The sequence below is a fragment of the Peromyscus californicus genome, unplaced genomic scaffold, assembly GCF_007827085.1.
Source record: "Peromyscus californicus insignis strain IS unplaced genomic scaffold, ASM782708v3 Scaffold_17__1_contigs__length_78620276, whole genome shotgun sequence".
In the NCBI taxonomy this organism is placed as follows: domain Eukaryota; kingdom Metazoa; phylum Chordata; class Mammalia; order Rodentia; family Cricetidae; genus Peromyscus; species Peromyscus californicus.
Genome location: NW_026294469.1, coordinates 73,852,512 through 73,872,669, shown reverse-complemented (window position 1 = coordinate 73,872,669; position 20,158 = coordinate 73,852,512). Strand labels below are relative to the sequence as shown.

General features: G+C 42.5%; 1 long non-coding RNA gene across 1 annotated transcript in view; it reads right to left on the bottom strand.

Moving 5' to 3' along the window:
• LOC128113045 (uncharacterized) overlaps positions 1 to 15,189 on the bottom strand; it is a 38,131-nt gene extending 22,942 nt beyond the window's left edge. Inside the window, exons 1-2 of the long non-coding RNA XR_008219319.1 lie at positions 14,892 to 15,189; positions 13,695 to 13,777 (exon numbers count right to left, since the gene is read on the bottom strand). This is a non-coding gene — a long non-coding RNA (uncharacterized LOC128113045). The remainder of the gene's footprint in view (positions 1 to 13,694; positions 13,778 to 14,891) is intronic.
• Between the last annotated feature and the right edge of the window lie 4,969 nt (positions 15,190 to 20,158).

Below are 20,158 nucleotides of genomic sequence, written 5' to 3'. Positions count from 1 at the left end.
GCCCAGGCCGGCTTTGAACTCCTTATCTTCCTACTTCCTCCTCCCCAGTGCTGGGATTAAAGGTGTGTGCCACCACAGACTGGCCTTTATAGTTAACTCATGGATAGCTCCACCCTCTGATCTCCAGGCAAGCTTTATTTGTCAGAACACAAACATACAACAACTGGATCTCATGGAGGCACTTCCTCAACACAGACTCCTTACTTTATGATGACTTTGTCATAACCAGGCAGTATAGTAAGTGGGTTGGTCTGAGCCTCTTCTAGGTAGCTCAGCTGATCTCTACTCCTTCCAGACAACTTGGCTGGTTAGAGTGTCTCTCAGCAATCCATAATGCTATCTACACTTATGGAGGGAGGAGCCTGGTGAAACTGGCTAATTTCATCCACTTCCTGAAGCTATTTTGAGTTTTTCGTTTTCTAAGTATAAGAATCTTCTCTGCAGGATGGAATGTTTCACTTCCCATTGGAACACCCTGAAGTTTTACCTTCTTGTAAACATCCTGTGTCTTAATGGGCTCCCTCCATAGGACTCCCTTCCCCAAAAACATCTTGTCTTAAATATCTTATTATTTCACTTTCCTTTTAATATCCTGTGTGTTAAGCAACTCCCCTCCAAAATGGAAGGTTTTAATCTCAAAGGAAACTGCTACACAGCAAAGATGATCCAAGTATGTTGGTCAGCGTTCTCTGAGAAAATGAGACACTCTCAAACTCATGGTTTACATACCCACTTCTCATTTGTGATCTTGCGTTTTGACTGCAGGTCACAGTCATGGCACAAGACAGATTCAGGTATGTTTTACATGTGCCACATTCTATGCTCCAGGACTAGGAAGGGGTGGGTAGCTTGGCCATACTCTTCTTATGCACAGAAGCACAAAAACACAACCAAATCCCACAAGAACAATCAAATTATCTACCAAATGCATTATTTGTTACATCTGTTCACATTCTAGAGTAAGTCTCATTGCCAGCCAGCATCACTGATGCAGGGGCATTCTACTGCTACTGTATATAGGTAGAGTCATTGAAAAAGCAACCAAGTTGCATATGGTTTGTGTCCCTAAGAGGCTCTCGGTGTTTAAAGGGTGATGTGTTGAGGAGTGCTGAGAGGTAAACCCTCATAGGATGGGTATAGTTCATTAGGAGCATGAGAGAGTTCCCCTTGAGCTTTTCATGAGAAAATTATGAGAAAAGGAGAATGGCTGGCCCTTGCTATCTGCTCCCTGGATGAAACTGTGGCTCTTCACCCTGAAGCGTGTTCCTGCTGTTCTCTGGGGCCCTCACCAAAACTAGGCTAATGCAAATGCCATGCCTTTGAACTTTCAAAACTATGCTCTAAAGAAACCTCCTTTTTTTCAGTAGTCATTCTTGGGTATTTTGTTATAGTGACAGATATCTAACATGTGGTACATTGACTTTTCTTCATACCTTATTACTTATTATTTACTCAGAAATGTATCACACTTTCTCTCATTTTGCCTAGGTTCCTGGGCTACAGCAAGTATATTATCATTCATGACCATTGATAAGGATTTACAATGAGTCACAAAGTAAAGCATGGTTCTAGTTAGCTCACAAGGCTTAGAACATCCTAATGAGACAGACATCAGGCATGCATGAAGATCTCCACCAGAAGATGCCTTGCATTAACACACTGAAGAACAGGCTTTGCAGCCAGATCTGTGGGCCTAGCCCTTTTGACATGAGTCCCTCCACTCTTCAGTCTCTCACTGTGTCTGACTCTCTCTGTGTTACTGAGAGCCAGACCCAATTATAAGCAGCATCATGTCTTCAGTTTGTAACAATTAAGCTCACATTTCCACATCTGCTGAGGGATACGCACATTGAATTAAATAGTCAGTGATCCATTGAACAGATAAGCCAACACAAAGTGCTAGGAAACTAATGTGCTTCTACTAAAGATCTAAAATGTTTTTGTGCTACTTTCATCTTTATTATTTTCATGTCAGCTTTGATACCTCACACGCAAGACTAGCAAAGTAACTCGGGCCAGCCTTTGCTGGATGGGACTTTCTGAGATTGCGACCATCATGAAGAATTGCAAAACCTGTTCAGAACCTCCAGTTATAAAGCTCTCACTGAAGTGTCAGAATAGGATTGTATTTAATCATTTCCTTTCTTCTTATGCGTTAGGGGGTAAAGATGACCACATCACAAAGTCCTTTTTAATTCATTTTTGTAGGTCTAGGAAGTACTGCCCTTCTAAAGCAATGATTTTATCAGGAGAGGCATTATAACTTTGAGTACCATTTTACTGGGGAGCCTTTTTCAAAATGGTTAAGTTGAAATAGCAAGTGTTTTACTCTGGTGGTAATTGCCCTAATTAACAGGAGGACCCTCTTTCTTATCCACTTCCTTGATAGGACAGAAGCATCCTGTTGCAGCATTGGAACCTATGGCCGAGGTAAGAAGAGGTTCTCCGAAGTCAGACCATAAACTGGACTGCAGCAACCACATTAGACACACCTCATACCCTCCAAGAAGACACTCAGCATTGACCACAAATGGTACAACATTGACCACAGAACAAAGAAATGATTCCACATAAGCCTAGCTTGGTGAATCAGGGAGTGCCCTGTGGTTACTTACAAAAGCATGGGGGAAGCGTTATAGGAACGTGGGTGACTCCAGCACAGGAGTGTCACTGAGAAGTGACCTCAGTGTGGACGACAGCTCACAAAGGTAGTGCTCCTGGAGCTCTCCCCACCCCCAACAACTCTCTGGAAGATCCAGAAGGGTCCTGCTCGGATATTGATTACTAATCTATAATCTTAGGAGGGGGCTGTGGATCCTGTAAGTCTCCACATTCCCAGACTTACAAGTTTGTTTGCTTCCTCAAACTCAGGAACTCCTCTCCTACCTCCAAGAGAGGAGGTGCTCAGAGAATCATGACAAAAAAAAAATGTATTGAAGCCATTTCCTTTATCTTAGATGATTTTTCAAGTCCTGGCATATGTGGATACAACCTTAGAAATTCATGCCAAAATTCCCACCTAAAAAATAAATAAATAAATAAATAAATAAATAAAACCTTCTCTTCCCATTTGGCATGCACACCAAGTCCCAGGTCTCCCAGAACAAGTCATGATGCATTCCTCCTTGCTGTTTCCACCAAAGACAGGACTTTGTCCCCTTCAGCGACATGGCATAAGCAATGTGAGTAGTGTCTGGTATAGACTAAGTTTGATCATCTACTGACTTGACTCGTTCCTAAGTACAAGCATACATACCGAAAGGCAGGTCTTCATCTTCATCTCGGAGCTGGCACTCATCGTTTTTGGATGCTCCCTAGGAGGACAGCACATAATCTCCACTTTGTCCCCAAGGAAGTACCAATCCATGTCGTTGACCTTTAATTTGCTAGTGAAAATGCATAGAATGTGCCTGATAGTAAGTATTACAGAAGCACTGGGAAAAGCATGTGAAGCATCTGGAGCCATGTGGTGGACAATATGTCTTGGTCTAGGCAGTATCTACTTAGTCATTCTGTCTGTTCTCATTTAAAAATAGAGCAGGCATTTGCTTAACACACTAGCCTTCAATGGGGACTTCTTGTAAATATGTGTTCCTTTTCCATGAAATGGTTTAGTGTTATATCATCACAACTGGCTCTTTTTCATCTACAGAGTGTGCAAAGCACCTGGAGGAAAACAGACTCATGAGGGGAGAGAAGTCATTTCAATTTCCTTGTAAATGAGCCGTGTACATCTGAGTTCACAGTAGCAAGTGCAAACTCACTTCAGAGAACACCGCAACCGGGACTCAGGGGATGGCTCGGCCGGTAAAGTGCTTGGGAGCTGAGTTCAGACACCTAGTACCAGGAGTTGGCACACACTTCTCTAAACTCAGCCCTGGTGTGGGTGGAGAGAGACAGATCCCAAGAGCTCATTGGCCAGCCAGCGAAGTCAATCAGGATAGACAGCAATGACAAATGAGGTGCTTCCTAGACCAAGACACATTGTAACACCAGATGGCTCCACTTGGTGTAGCATGAATCTTAAAAGTTCTTATTGATAAAAACAAACCCAGGGCCAGGTATTGGGGTGGACGCTGAAAGATCAGAGAGACAGAACAAGCCACAGCCACCTCACCTTGCCAATTCCTCAACTGATCCTGTTTCCTCAGACTGGATGCTTCTCAGCTGAGCTGTGCTACTCAAAAGCCTAAAAGCTAACCATGCTCCAGTTCCTCATCCTCACGCCTTATATACCTTTCTGCTCCCTACCATCACTTCCGGGGATTAAAGGCTCTTGTTAGCACGCCTGTCAGTTTCCAGTGTGGCTTTGAACTCAGAGACCCAGGCGAATCTCTGCTTCTGGAAGGCTAGGATTAAAGGCACGTGTGCCACCATTTTCTGGCCTCTGTATCTAGTGGCTTTTCTGTTCTCTGACCCCAGATAAGTTTATTAGGGTGCCCAATATTATGGGGAACACAATACCACCACAACTTGGGTTAACTGAGAGACCCAATTTGAAGAAATAAGGTGGTGAGTGTGCTAGCTGTACAGTAGTATACTCAGCGCTAATCAGTGGCCTACGCATATGCATGTACATCTGTAGCACACCTGCATACACACAATACACCACACACACACACTGTAAAATAAAAGTAAACAAAACAATAAACAAGTATACAGATGAAGTTCCCAGGTAAGTAGCAGCTTGAATTCTCCATGTCCTATGACTTAAGTATATGGTGTCTTCAGCAACAGGATCTTACCATGGAGTTCTCGAGAGTGAACAAGAGCAATGGCAATAAATGGCAATAGCCTGTAATATTTAGGAGGTTGTATGTGACTTCACCAATCACCTGGAAAAGAGTAAGCTATAATTGGCATTGGACCTTTTAGTTAATAGCTTACGGTGTCTGGGAGGGGCATTCCCCATTATAGGTTAACTCCAATTAAACTATATATGTATAAATGTGCACAAATGTATATATACATATATAATACATACATACAACATATATATTTTAGGAAGCTTCTACAGTAGTAGGCTTCTAGGTGGCATTTTCAAAGTTCTTTTGTGTTAATTATCCCTCTCTTTACTCAGTCCTCTACCCTGCTCTCCCACTCCTCGCCCTGCATAACCCTTCCTGTTCCATTATTCCCCTTTCACTCTTTCATACCTTCTGTATTCTATCTCCCTCCCCCTGAAATCCACTCTATAGCCCTTTGTTAGTTTCCTGATTTCTATGGGTACTCCAATTTAAATGCACATATATAAAAGCTAGCATCTGCTACGTGTGAGAGATGATAACATGCTGCTGTAGTTGGCTTCCTGGGTCTGAGTTAACTCACTCAGAATGATTATTTCCAGTTCCATTCCTATACCTGTGATTTTCACTTTTCTTTACAAATGTGTGATATTCTACTGCATGTAAGTATCATATTTTCAGTACCCATTTATCAGTTTCCATGATGCTAGAAGGTTCTATTCCTGCTACAAGGGGAGAAAAATCTTACTTAGCTGTAAATCCTGTAAGATACAATAACAACTCATCTGAAAAGATATGCCTACTGATATTAGTAATGGTATGCATGTTTTGTGATTCACCAATCACTTTCTGGTTGTGTTTAAAGTACACCCCAAAAGACAGAATTCATGCCCAATACCAGATCAGAGCGTCTAGAGGAGTCTAATGCTATTATCCTGATAAATGATTATATATATATATATATATATATATATATATATATATATATATATTGCTCCTGTTTTTATCTGTTACCCATAGATTAGTGCATCTCTCAACACTCATCAGAAAACACTTGAAGTAGATGGTGATTGATACAGTGACTCACAGCTGGTCAATGTGAAGAGAATAAGAGATTATGGAGTAATCAGCTTTAAATTGCACATCCAGGTATCCATATCACAGTTCCACCAACACTGCCTTCCAAGGCTCAGGGAATTATTGCAGAAGAAAGGACAGAAAGATTACAGGAGCTAGAGATACCAGGCATGTGTAGTAAGACAGCATTTGCCACACATGCCAGGGCACACATGAACTCACAGTGGTTGTGTCTTCATGCAGGAGAGCCTCACAAGATCAAACCAGCCAAAATCCTAGTGCAGTATGTGATGGAGCTCATGAAGTTCATAACTAAAGGGCATTGGCAATTGATGACTGCTAGGGATGGGTTAGTACAGTTATCTTCAAGAACGTGTGCCCTGAGAGACTACCCATGCTCCAATACCCATACACAGTTAGTGGAATGTATGAATTTAAAAAGAAAAAGACAGCATATGGAAATGAAAGAAAAAAAGTATTTGGGGGATAAGGGTAAGGATTGGAGGAGAGGAAATGGGGAATGTATTTGATCAAAACATATTATGTATACGTGTGTGTGTGTGTGTGTGTGTGTGTGTGTGTGTGTGTGTGTGTATGAAACTCTCTAACAGTCAAAACTTTAAATAAATAAAAATTAAAACTAAAATAAATATACATAGAAAGCACCTCTGTAGACAGGCAGCTCACTGCATTTCTGCAGTGGAGACAGATTTGGAGAAAGGAAGCCTGGAACTTCCCTTCTCATTCTGTGAGCTCTAAGCTAATTTTGTGCCATACATTTTGCAGGTGATGTATACGGATTTAAACAGCATCTGCAGGTTAGAGAGTGACCAATCTGATACTGTTGTACATGATGGAACACTGTTATTCTAGAGATAAAGCAATGGCATTTCATCGGTTATCTGCTCTTCTTAATAAAGGCATGCTTTGAGTTCTAAATAAAGAAATCCTGCTCTGTGGTGAAAAAAACTCCAAGTCTGGAGAAGGCTGCTTCCTGTGCAGTTATTCCGACAGGGATTACAATAGTGTCCATATCTGACTGAGAGAGCAAATGTGAATTCTTCCTGGAAGTCTATAGGGAGCGCAAGCCTGCTGAATTGGCCATTCAGGGTTTCACATCTTCCATCCCACTTGAAGGAGAAGACTTACACTGCTTGCTGTGGTGCAGAGGTCCACTGCATCAGCAAAAGCGCTGACTAGATCACCACACAACTCAATCTTTAAGGAATATCTAGAGTAATCTCTTTTGATGTGGATGCAGGGAAAGGGATGATGGGTATAATTTCCTATCAAGTATTTACCTCTGTGCTGTTTTTTGGGGGGGACACCAGATCATTCTTACACCTCCAAATCACTGACTAGCAGCCCAGTCTCATTTGCCCTGCACTCTGTATGGTCTCTAGGTTCCCTCCATCCAGACATTCAGTTTGCTCCCCAGGCACTAAGTCCTTACTCCCTTGAACATTGTCTCATGCACTGCCATTCTCTCTCCAGTCTTCTATCATCATTGCCACCTCACAGCTGGGCTCCAAGCAAAAGGAACATCTATGAGAGGACTGAGCAGATGCCACAACAGGTGGCTCAGTCTTCTCTCAGAGATCAGGCCTCAATTTCAGTTTCCTGAGACTGAACGAGCCACAAGCAAAGGGCAATTAATCACTGGTGCCCCTGACAACAGAGACAAGGGAGTTAGGATGCACCAAGCCTGGACCACTGAGCCACCCCACAGTCAGTTCATAATAGACCATCCAACCTCCAGAGAAGCTCAAGGATAAAGCCTGGGACTTGTCCAGGCTTGACCAGAAATGGAAAGCTGTAGCCCTGACCAGCCCCTGACTAGCCCTGACCAATTAGAAATGTACTAATATAATTGCCACTTTCTTAAGCCAATCATATCCAAAGTGACCCCATGTGCTAGCAAGGAACTCTCCTTGTCTGTGCTTAAAAGGAGCCCACACACACGCATACACACACACATCCCTCTCAAAGTCTTCAACATTTTGCCTTTGTGTGGGATGTCCAGCCCCAGCATGCTGGAAACTTTCTCGAGATAATAAATGGTTCTGTTAATTGCATACATGGATGGTAGTATTTTGTGGGACTTCTCCAGGACCCTAATAATCTACAGAGTAGCCTTTCTCCAGGGCAGCACCAGCAGCAGACAAGGCCAAGCTTATTTATACATCTGCCTCCAGCTTCTCATCTTTCAGTATCTGTGAGGTGATTTTTCTCTTTAATAACTGTCCCCGCTCCCATCTGTGAGCTTCTTGAGAGCAAAGAGCATGTTTTCTGGGTTGGATTTGTTCTTGTTTTGTTTTCTCACTGCATTTCCTTGGTTAGCATCATACCAGGAAAAGGATAGGGTAGGGTATTTAGTCATTATTTTTGTTTTTAACATTTACATTTTTAATTTAGGGGATCAGTGAATGACTTATATGGTATAAAGGTAAAGAAACAGAAGTGGAGTCCAATTTTTTTTTGCTCAATGGCACACAGCGGCATTGATGACCTCACAAGGATACACACATTATGTACCTACTCAGTGTAGAATAACCAGCTGCCATCTGTGCGTGGCATAATGATGGAATTAAACATTTAACAATATACTGTATTTGGAGCTAGGTATGTAGTTCAGTGATTGAGTGATTGACTAAAATGTACAAGGCCTTAAGTTCAAAATTCAGTCTCTAATGTTGCTGTAAATATAAATTAAAGGCTCCCTGAAGGGGACTCCCACACAACAGGGGCTCCCCTCCAGTCCTAGAATTAGGTATAAACCACACCCAAACTGTTTTCACAGAAAGATCCTTTATTAAGGAAGAAAAGTTAAAGTGGCTACTTCTGACTTAGGTAGAAAAACAGCAGCAAATGACCTTGTGGGTGTCATTCTTAAGAAAAGAAGAAGGGGAGGTCTGTGGTAGAATGGGCTAGGGTGCAGGATGCCATGTGACTGGGGTAGGCAGGACTCAGTCAAAATCACCTTTAAATCCATGTCAAAACCCAAGTATCTCCAAGGTTTCAGGCCTTAGTAAATGTCACTTCTGTTTCTCCAGCCTCCTACAGGAAGGCTCCCTTCCTCCCTCACTTTTGCCCCCAGCTAACCAGGAAACAAAACAACTTGGTCTTGTTTCTACCAACACTTTTCTCTCTCCCTCACAACTCTACTCCCCTCGAGCAGGCCACTGGAAACACTGGAAACTGTAGAGAAGCAGCGTGCTTCTCTACACTTCCAATCTTTTTTAATATTAGCTACTGCTGATTATCTTTAAAACTATGCTGGGAATTAATTTGTGACTAAAGTACACAAGAGCACACTCAGGTGCTTTACCACCTCCTAACTCTGAAAACTTCGTGAACAACACTGCAGAACTGGAGATAAATAAGAAAAGACATAGCATGTCAGAACTACAGATGACGTGGAAACATTATCTCTGAACAGCATCCTATGAAAAAATATTTCTGTGTTACTGTTCCCTCCAGTACCAGGGGTATTATAACTTCAGCTGAACATAATTCACTGTTTACTTAATAAGCAAACACTGTTTTAAAGGATATAAATAAAAAGAAGACATAGTTCTGCTGTGGGATGTTCTGTATGGCAAATGTGTTGCTGATTAGTCTATAAATAAAACACTAATTGGCCATTGGCTAGGCAGGAAGTGTAGGCGGGACAAGGAGGAGAATAAAGCTGGGAAGTGGAAGGCTGAGTCAGAGAGACACTGCCAGCCGCCACGATGACAAACAGCATGTGAAGATGCCGGTAAGCCACAAGCCACGTGGCAAGGTATAGATTAATGGAAATGGATTAATTTAAGCTGTAAGAACAGTTAGTAAGAAGCCTGCCACGGCCATACAGTTTGGAAGCAATATAAGTCTCTGTGTTTACTTGGTCGGGTCTGAGTGGCTGTGGGACCAGCGGGTGAGAGAGATTTGTCCTGACTGTGGGCCAGGCAGGAAAACTCTAGCTACAAAGTTCCCCAACTCTATAACTCAAAATTTGGTGGGAGAAACAAACCAATATATTTAATAGAAAACATGCTGTGATTGATACAAAGGTAAAAATCACACATTTGTATATTCCATCACGAAGTGAACCTAGACAGAAATCACAATGTCTCACCAACTATAATAAAACAGTTTTGGTGACAGCAACGTGGCTCGGAGGGTACAGACACTTGCCACTGAGCCCGACAACCTGACCTAGATCCCTGGGATTTACATAGGAGAGAGAGAGAACCAACTCCTGCAGGCTGTCATTTAATTTACACACACACACACACACACACACACACACACACACACACACACACACTGTGCCACTTAAACACATACACAACATAAATAAATGTAATAATTTTTGTGGATTTATATAAATTAATTTTCTTTGGATGTGGAAGGAGCCACCTGATCAATGGGTACAGAAGGAATTTGATTGTCTCTGTGGGAAACAATATAAAACCGACCTCTTACTTCAAGCCAGACATCATTAGAAACAGAAAAATGTTAAAATGTCAGAAGAAAACAGGACAGAGTATCATTATAGCCTCAGGTCCTCTTAGTACAATAAAAGCACCCACTGTAAAAAAAAAAAGTGATAAATTCACCCATATTGAATCTCAGAATGTCTTTTCATCAACAGACAACCCAAGGTGAAAAGACACAAATAATTAATGGCAACACATGATTAACAGAGGCACAGCAACTAACAACCCCCCAAAAAAACCTCACAGTAAAGAAAAGTAACACATTAGAAAAAATAAAAGATAGACTTCATAGTTATTTAATAAAAGGAAAATCAGACAGGCCAATAACACACGGCAAAAACTTGACTCCATTGGCCGTTGTGTTTCAAACGCTATTTTTTTACTTATAACACTAGACTACTTTCTTAATTATTTATTTTACTTTTTGAGAACACAGGATATCACATCATTTTGCCCTTCCTCCATCCAAACCCTCCCATATGCCCCTCCTTGCTCTCTTTCAAATACAAGGGCCTCTTTTTTCATTAATTGTTGTTACATACATACATGTGTACATATATTCCTAAATACATGAATACGGCCTGTTCAGTCTATATAATGTCACTTGTATGAATATATTTTTAGAGCTGACCACTTGATATTACATACCCAATTGGTGTGCTCTTCCCTGGGGAAAACTATTTCTCCCCATCTCAGGATTTTTTAGTCTCCCATGCCATGGTTTTGTTTGGTTTTTGTTTTGATTTTTGCATAGTGCTGAGGTCTCCTGGGCTTTCTGTCATCCAAATTAGCATGTCAGTTGTTGCTATCCTTATTCAGCTCATGTTTAGGCCATCATTAGTGAAACTTTGTGGATATAACTTCCAACATTGCCAGGAGACATGATCTTACAGCCAACTTTCTAATCCTCTGGGTTTTAAAACTTCTCAGCCCCCTCTTCCACAATGATTCCTGAGCCTTAGATGAAGAGTTGTCTTGTAGATTTATCCATTGGGACTGGGTTCCACAACTCTGCATTTTGGTTGGTTGTGGTTTTCTGTAATAACCTCTATCCATTGCAAAGAGAAGTTTCCTTGATGAGGCTGAGGACTACACTTAGTATGGGTAAAGGCAATATTTAGAAATTAGTGAGCGATCATGCTGGTTCATCAAGGTAATAGTTGTAGCACTTCACTAGTCCTGAGTGGCTGCCCAGGTTTCCAGTACCAGACACGGTATCCCTCCTGTTGAGCTGATTTTAAATCCAATAAGAGAGCTGTTGATTACTGCCAAGGAATGTGTGCCACCAGTATTCCATTAGGGTGGTCATGCCATGCTGGTCGTTAATGTGGTTCATAGGTATTATAGCTGAGTAGAAATGCTGAATGTTTGCCTCCTGTGGAAGCTTGCATGGATCCTTCTAGGACCATGAAAGCTAATCATCACAGAGGAGGCTTTCAGGTCAGTCCCACCTCAGAAGCATCTGAGCCCAGTGTCTGAAAGTGCATGATGTCTTCAACAACAGGGACTTAACTTAGAGCTCTGGGGGAGCAACCTGGAACAACAACAGCCTGTAATATTTTGGGAGTCACTTGGACAACGCTGAGCAACAACTGGAAAGAGGAATTCTCATAATGTAGTAATATATATATATATATATATATATATATATATATATACACACACACACACACACACCACATCTCCATTATTTTATCACCAGGTGAAGGCCTTTCAGGCTTTTTCCATTTATGGCTATTACGAATAGAATGTCAATTAACATAACTGAGCAAGTATATGGGGAATGTGGTGTACTTTGGGTCTATATCAAGAAGTGGAACATCTGACTCATATGGGAAATCGCCACACTGATTTCTAGAGGGGCTGAAGCAGTTTGCAGTTCCACCAACACTGAATCAGGGTTTCCCTTCCCTTACATCCTTTCTTACTGGCTGTTTTATTTCTTGTTATATTATAATACACATACACACACACACACACACACACACACACACACACACACACACACACAGGTTGTTATATTTCCTAATGGTTGTTTTATTGATCTTTCCAATTCAGCCTGGGGTAGAAGAAAATTTTGATTTGCATTTCCCTAATTTCTAGGGATAGTGAATATTTTTCAGATATTTCCCAGCTTTGAGGACTCTCAAGTTCAGGGTCACTTTTTGAATCAGTCTTTTTTTTTATTTACTTTGTTTCTTTTTTGAGTTCTTTGTACATTCTGTATGCAAATCCTCTGTCAGATGTATATTTGGCAAAGATTCTCCCCCATTTTGTGGGACTCCTCTTCACCGGATTGATTATATCTTTGGCTATGCAGAAGTATTTTACCTTTATAGAGTCCCACTTGTTAACTGTTGGCCTTAATTCTTGGGCAAAGGGGGTCCAAGCTAGATCTTGGGGTTTAAGGAAGGCTCATGGAAGATGGGATCCTCACAGGCAAACTCACCAAGCTAGACCATGGAGAAGGATCATAGTTTTTTAAAAAGAAAACAATTCTAATAGAAGCATCAGCAAGAAAACCTCTTCCTGGGCTCTGAAGAAACCAGTCCTGAGGCACATGAGGTACATGATACCACTTGCATAAGTGTTGGGATAATCTTTTTGTATATCATAAAGATTGTATATAAAAAAATCTTTTGTACTGCACAAAGATGTGTCTCTGTTTTACTTCCCCCACCTAACACACCCTCTGATTGGTTTAATACAGAGCTGGAATGGCCAATAGCTTGGCAGGAGAAGATAGGCGGCACTTCTGGGCAGAGATAGGAACTCTGGGAAACAATCTGAGGCGAGAGATTCACTAGCCAGATGCAGAGGAAATGGGACGAATAATACTGAGGTAACGAGCCAGTGACAGAAAGTAGGTTAAAATAAACGGGTTAATTAAGTTTTAAGAGCTAGTCAGGAACAAGCCTAAGCTAAGGCCAAACTTTCATAATTAATAAAACGTCTCAATGTCATTACTCGGGAGTTGGCAGTACAAAGAAAGACCAGGTACACGTAAGTATATACAAGTATTGAGCAAGGGGAATACAGGAGACAATATGGAACAAAACACCCGTGGGAGCCTGACTTCTCCTGCTCACAGGAATACCCTCAGTGGTCTATCATTCCCACATCAGTCTTCTCTCTTGTCTACCAGCAGGCAGGAGGGGCAGGAAGGCCCTGCTTCTCAGGCACATCAGGCCCCACTGTGACTCGTCTGTGCCATACCAGGGAAATCTCTTGTCTGGACATGACAGTCTCAGTCCCCAGGGCTTGCTTCCCGAGGAAGAAGGAAAGCAGCTCAAGGCAGTGTGAGTGATTCCTCATGTATAAATTCAATTTACCTTGATCCTGAGCCAATGGACCATTTACAGTCTCCACGACAGACCCAGCAGCTTACCTGCTCTCCAGGTTAAGCAGCCACCGCTTTGCATAGGAACAGAAGGCAGGCTGCACCGCGGAAACCCTTTTAGATAAGGAGACCTGCCAACAGCAACATATCACATTCTACGTATTAACCACCTGTCAGATTTTATTACACACAGCCCTATATGTGTTCAGAGACATGTTTGAAATAGTCTGGAAAACAGATGAAGGGGAGAAAGTCCTTCTTAATTATGACTGGCCTACTCAAGTTTCATGGATTTCCTGTCATGATTTCCAGATGCCCTTTTTCTAACAGGTGCTGCCATGGTTGTGTGACTTTCCCCAGGGAGATCTGAACAGACATCTTTTCACCACAGATAGGGTACCAATGACAGACCAAAGGGACAATTCCACTGAAGGCTAGCATAGTGAGTTGGTGAATTTATTGGGGTTACTGACATGGCATTGGATGACTCAAAGGCAGCAGCATCACCAAAAAGCATAGCCCCTTGTGCTGGCTAGGAACTTGTCACCTTGACACAGGCTAGAGTAATCTAAGAAGGAACATTAATTAAGGAATTTCCTCTATTAGATTGGCCTGCAGGCAAGTCTGTGGGTCATTTATTTGATTAACGGTTGATGTGGGAGGGCCTAGCCCACTTTTTAGACCCTTAGCAGGTGGTCCTGGGTTATATAATAAAGTACCCTGAGCAAGCCAGGAAGTAGCACTCTTCCATGGCATCTGCATTGGTCCCTACCTCTGGGATCCTGCCTTGAGTTCCTGCCCTGACTTCTCTTCATGAATAACTTTGACATAGAAGTATAAGCCAAATAAAGCCTTTCCTCTCCAAGTTGCTTTTAGTAATGATGTATCACAACAATGAAACCAAATCTAGCACCCAGCATGGGTGATGAGTCTCAAAATCTGCCTCACTGGAACACCCTGAGGAACTCGAAGACAACTCAACCGGTCAGAGTCTCCTATCGGGGTGGTCCTTACTGCTTATACAACCTTGGAAGAAGCCTTTTGAGCTTTGTAAATTTCAGGAATATGTGAGTTGTTTTACTTGAGCTTGTAAGTTTTGTTTACTTCCTAAGTCATAAGGAGCCTCTCCACAAGATGGAACATGTACAGCAACTTTTCACCCCTTGAAGTTACACTAATAAATTTCTCTCTTCTAGCCCCCCCCCTAAAACCTAGAGGATTTAGGGCACCCTGGCCGTCGCTTACCTTCTCACAGAGCAGATAACAGGCACTTGTGTGTTGCGAAGTCTCAAGCCCCACATAGGTTCCATGCTTACAGTCCTCAATATTCCTGGGCCACCTCATCACTCAGAAATCCAAAGCACACCATCAGGCCATGGCTGATAGAAGACAGAATCTGTTGTTCCCATTAACATGTCTGTCATGTTGCAGCGCTCATCTCTTCAGCCCGGAAGGAACCAGAATGCTGGAGCCTTGGTACCCAACGTGTCAGCATGAGCTTCCCAAGGATAATGTCACCTGAAAAAAAATGAGTCAGCATAGAGCTTTGCTTTTTACCACATGCTCCTCCTCACAATCTAAAAGTTGCAGTGGTATTTATGGTTTAAATGGAAAACAGAGACTCAAATCACACACTAATGACTTCCTACTGATTGAGACAATTTAATGTTACACTCGGCAGGGCTAAACCATAGACAGGCTTCTTCATCTTCTACCTCTGTTTCTCAAGTCTTTTAGATGTGGTAATTATATGAACTATAAATCTGCTTTCAACTCTCTTCTCAGTTTTATAAGCCTGTCTTTCTCAAACACTTGGGAGCCATGGACAACTGCAGCTCCCCACCTCCCAGTGTTCAGGAGGGGGACAACTGACTTCAGAAGTCACTTAACATAAATTGCAATTTATCTAACACCAACTATATTAACCAATGACGATGAAACAAAACTGTATGCTGGGTATAATTAGCATGTTCTGTCCACTAGGTTGGAATAAATCACAGTAAGCAGACCCTGGAAAAGATGATGAGGCAGGGGGGACTCTGAAAGGAAGATGACAACGTCCAGTTGACATTCATGACATAAGACAAAAGGAAGTTGGCGCAGGGGAAGTACAAGATGAGAAATGCCACCACAATCTATTCTTGGAGTGAGTGTACTTGGAACTAGAGAATAACAAGAGCAGGGAACAAGTTAGGAGAGAGATTGGGAAGCTATCTATAAAGCAGTGACATTTATGCTGACACCCCAGGATATTTAGAGTGTGGTGCTGATGCGAGGAAAGAGCAGCTCGAGCTCTGGAGGCAGTTGGCACATATCAGTCAATAATAGACGGCATCGGGATGGAATAAATTATACAGTGGCTCAAGGTCAGAATGCGGATTTGAGAAAACATGTAAAACAGGATCATAAGAAACAAGAGAGGACATGAAGCACCACTCTAAGGGTTATGCTGTCATCCACCCCAAAGTCTTGGGTGACATAGGCCCAAAGAGTGGCTGTGGAAATGAAGCAGAGATAAGCAGACAAACAGAAAACATAAATAGTTTCAGATGGAAAAAGCTACTTGCCTACAGTTTAGGTGTTGAGGGTACAGTGCCTACAGAATGGGAAAAGATCTTCACCAACCCCACATCTGACAGAAGACTGATATCCAGAATATATAAGGAACTCAAGAAATTAGACATCAAAATGCCCAACAGTCCAATTAAGAAATGGGCTATAGAACTAAACAGAGAATTCTCAACAGAGGAAACTCAAATGGCTGAAAGACATTTAAGGAATTGCTCAACATCCCTAATCATCAGGGAAATGCAAATCAAAACAACTCTGAGATACCACCTTACGCCTGTCAGAATGGCTAAGATCAAAAACACTGAAGACACCTTATGCTGGAGAGGATGTGGAGCTAGGGGAACTCTCCTCCACTGCTGGTGGGAAAGCAAGCTTGTACAACCACTTTGGAAATCAATATGGCGCTTTCTTAGAAAATTGGGAATCAATCTCCCCCAAGATCCAGCTATACCACTCTTGGGCATATACCCAAGAAATGCTCAACCACACCATAAGAGCACTTGTTCAGCTATGTTCATATCAGCATTGTTTGTAATAGCCAGAACATGGAAACAACCCAGATGCCCTTCAACTGAAGAATGGATAAACAAAATGTGGTACATATACACAATGGAATACTACTCAGCAGAAAAAAACAATGGCATCATGAGGTTTGCAGACAAATGGATGGATCTAGAAAAAATCATCCTGAGTGAGGTAACCCAGACTCAGAAAGACAAACATGGTATGTACTCACTCATAGCAGGATACTAGACATGAAACAAGGATGAATTGTCTGCTACTCACATCACCAGGGAGGCTACCCGGAAAACAGGACCCCAAGAAAGACACAGGGATCGCCCAATGACAGAGAAATGGAATGAGATCTACATGAACAGCCTGGACATGAGTGGGGGTAATGAAAGGCGAGGGTCGAGGGAAAGAGAGCCTGGGGGAGCGGGAGATCCCAGCTGGATCAACAACAGAGAGGGAGAACAAGGAATAGGAGACCATGGTAAATGAAGACCACATGAGAACAGGAAGAAGCAAAGTGCTAGAGAGGCCCACAGAAATCCACAAAGATACCCACACAACAGACTGCCGGCAATGGTCGAGAGACAGCCCGAACTGACCTACTCTGGTGATGGGATGGCCAAACACCCTAATTGTCGTGCTAGAAACCTCATCCAACTACTGAGGGATCTGGATGCAGAGATCCATGACTAGGCCCTGGGTGGATCTCTGGGAGTCCAATTAACGAGAATGAGGAGGGTTTATATGAGCGAGAATTGTTGAGACCAAGGTTGGATAAAGCACAGGGACAAATAGCCAAATGAATGGAAACACATGAACTATGAACCAATGGCTGAGGGGTCCCCACTGGATCAGGCCCTCCGAATGGGTGAGACAGTTGATTGGCTTGATCTGTTTGGGAGGCATCCAGGCAGTGGGACCAGATCTTGTGCTCATTGCATGAGTTGGCTGTTTGAAACCTGGGGCCTATGCAGGATTGTTTGGCTCGGCCTGGGAGGAGGGGACTAGACCTACCTGGACTGAGTCTACCAGGTTGACCTCAGTCTGTGGGGAAGGCTTTGCCCTGGAGGAGATGGGAATGGGGGGGGGGGGGGGCGTTGGGGGTAAGGTGAGGGGGACGGGAGGGGGGAGAACAAGGGAATCGTGGCTGATATGTAGAACTGAATTGTATTGCAAAATAAATTAAAATAAATTAAAAAAAAAACAAAAAACAAACAAACAAAAAAAAAGAATGTTGCAAATGAAAACACACAAAATATAGATTTTAATATACCAAAAAAAAAAAAAAGAGAAACCAGGTGCTGTTTCATCCACACCCACACCTGAGCTCTCCCTACTTTGGCACCTCGGAACTTGGGAGATACCTGAACTCATTGCCTAGGGTGATGTAATTGTTGGCATGGTGTGTGCACAGCACAACTTCCAGAAACATTTGAGCACTTGAGAAAGGAAAAACTCAGACAACTTTGTAGCCTCCACTGACCTGCCCCATGAGTCCTTGATGGGTGGCAACAGGTGAACAAAAATGATTTGGAGTCTGAAGGGGATTCAGAAGAATGAAGATCTGAATGTAAGGGAAGTTTAGGAAAAACTTATATTTATTTTACACATGTAAATAATATATCAATAGCAACTTTTTACAAACCTGTCTTGAGTTAGTACCAGCTTAGCCTACACAAAGCCCTAGCACTGCATAGACCAGGCATGATGGCATACACCAAAAACCCAGTACTTGGAAGATGAACGCAGAAGGATCAGGAATTTAAGGACATCAGTGGCTACATAGTGAAGAGAAGGCCAGTCTGTCTCAAATATCTAAACAAACAAACAAACATCGTATCTTAGGCATTCCAATAAGGTTTTAATAAGTAAAATGAAAAGTCCTAAAGTACAAGATTTCTTATATTTATATTCTGGCAAGCAGTTTTCTTCTTTCTTATCTGTCTAAAAATTAAGGGAAATTGCATATTAGAGTCAGTGAAATAAGATAGCCCTTCGTGTTTTCAAAGAAATGAATACAACGTTGTGTAAATTACTGAATACACAAAGGGCAGAAATAGGGGAGACTTTAGAACTCTGAAGAAGATAAAAATATTTTCAATTTATTTTATGTCGTTAACATTGCTTTAACAGATAAAAGAGCAGAAAACAGAATTAAACTATAGCTGCCTTTTACTCACATGACATATGCAAAACTCTAAATAAAGTACTTGTAAATCTAAAGTTAGTCTAAAATTAAAAATATTCTTCTCGCCGGGCGGTGGTGGCGCACGCCTTTAATCCCAGCACTCGGGAGGCAGAGCCAGGCGGATCTCTGTGAGTTCGAGACCAGCCTGGTCTCCAAAGCGAGTTCCAGGAAAGGTGCAAAGCTACACAGAGAAACCCTGTCTCGAAAAACCAAAAAAAAAAAAAAAAAATATTCTTCTCCCTGGGGACAACCCCTCATGGCACCAGAAGGAGCTGTAGAAGCTGCCAGTGGAGAAAAACAACAAGTGTCCTACCAAGTGTGATGCTTATGAACAGCAATAATGACCAGTGTGACAAGCTATCCCCAAAGGCGCAATAGTGGGAACGAACAGCCACCAAGTTGGACTTAAGTCCTACTCCGTAGGAGGGACTCATGCCAAGTATTATAAACCTAGCCCCACCCCCAGTGGCTGGTGCGGCCACATACCCTAGAAGAGAACCTACCACTTCTCTAAACCAGTATAATTTCTAATTACACTCAGTCTTAGTTAGGGTTCCTTCTGCTGTGAAGAGACACCATGACCATAGCAACTCTTTTTTATTTTTATTTTGTAATTAATTTAATTTTACGTATCAGCCACGGATTCCCCTGTCCTCCCTCCTCCCGTCCCCCACCCCCAATCCACCCCCCCATTCCCATCTCCTCCAAGGCAAGGACTGCCCTGGGGATTCAGCTCAGCCTGGTAGATTCAGTGGAGGCAGGTCCAGTCCCCTCCTCCCTTCACCCAGGCTGAGCAAAGTGTCCCAGCATAGGCTCCAGGCTCCAAAAAGCCAGCTCATGCACTAAGGACAGGTCCTGGTCCCACTGTCTGGGGGCCTCCCAAACAGTTCAAGCTAATCAACTAAAACAGAGAGGGAGAACAAGGAAAGAGAGACCATGATAAATGAAGACCCCATGGGAATAAGAAGAAACAAAGTGCTAGAGAGGTCCCCAGAAATCCACAAAGATACCTCCACAATAGACTACTGGCATCTCTTATAAAATTGAGGTGGAGGCTTACAGTTCAGAGGTTCAGTCCATTATCATCATGGTGGAGAGCATGGCGGCATGCAGGCAGATGTGGTGCTGGCTACATCTTGATCGGATGATAACAGGAAGTAGATTGATTGTCATGATGAGTGAAGCTTGAGAAAAAGAAGCCTCAACGCCTGCCCCCACAGTGACACACTTCCTCCAACAA